Genomic DNA, 1,125 nt, shown 5'->3' with positions numbered 1-1,125 from the left:
TACCTTTTGGTTTTTGAAAGTATTGTCCCTTCTTATTATTAAGAAATGAAATAAATACTTGTTAAATATTCTCTCAAATATGCTCTATCTTAATTAGTAATTTTTGTAAGAATTAAATTTTAAATTTAGAAGAAGTTATCAATTTACCTTTTTTGATATATTAAATTACTAATACTTTATCGATATACACGTCAATTCTTGTCAATCATAAAACATTAATAATTATATCCATAAATATTTAATTTGACTCAATCCAATCAAATAAGGTTGTCAATCCAATCCGCTACGGATAGAATTGAGTGCAAAACGAATTAATTTGCACGATGGGATAAAGTGTGGGTTGAGACCTAATATTATTCGACCAACTTGTACCTTATATATGTTATATTATATAAGAAAATGTGTTAGAGATGAGTGTCGAACTAAAATCCTAATCAATATACACATCAATCTTCATCAATAAGGATGGCAGCAACAACCCTATTCGAAGATATATAATCCAACCTAATCCGACTGGATAAAATTGTCATCTGACCCATTTGCGGGTAGTATTGAATGTGAAATTGGTTGATCGGCGAGAGTAAGATAGGGTGTGGACTAAATATATATATATATATATATATATATATATATATATATATATATATATATATATATATATATATATATATATATATATATATATATATATATAGAAATTTTTTTACCAACAATTTTTAATATTTTTGGCTATTATTTAGCCAATACAAACACTTAATTGTCTTTAACAAATAAATTTTATTAATTCATATGTGCAAATTCTGAAAAATTTGGGTGCAAACTGTATTGATTCATGTGTGCATAACTCTGATAAATATAGGTACAAATTATATTTTTGTTGTGTGCAAAATATTTATAAATATATGTGCAGATTATTGCTAGCTAAATGTTGACAAAAAATGATAATATTTACTGAGAACTGGATATTTGACTGATTCGATTGATGTTAAGAACCACCTAATAGAAAATCAACTTAAGAATTGACCGAATCAGCCAATTTTTTTTAAGGATTTCTAGCTTAGTAGATACCCCTTTAAAATAGCATTGTTTTGCTTTTAAAAGAAAAAAAAGAAATTAAAATTCAGA

Source organism: Arachis ipaensis, chromosome B01 (assembly GCF_000816755.2).
Source record: "Arachis ipaensis cultivar K30076 chromosome B01, Araip1.1, whole genome shotgun sequence".
NCBI lineage: Eukaryota > Viridiplantae > Streptophyta > Magnoliopsida > Fabales > Fabaceae > Arachis > Arachis ipaensis.
This window is presented reverse-complemented; position numbering follows the sequence as displayed.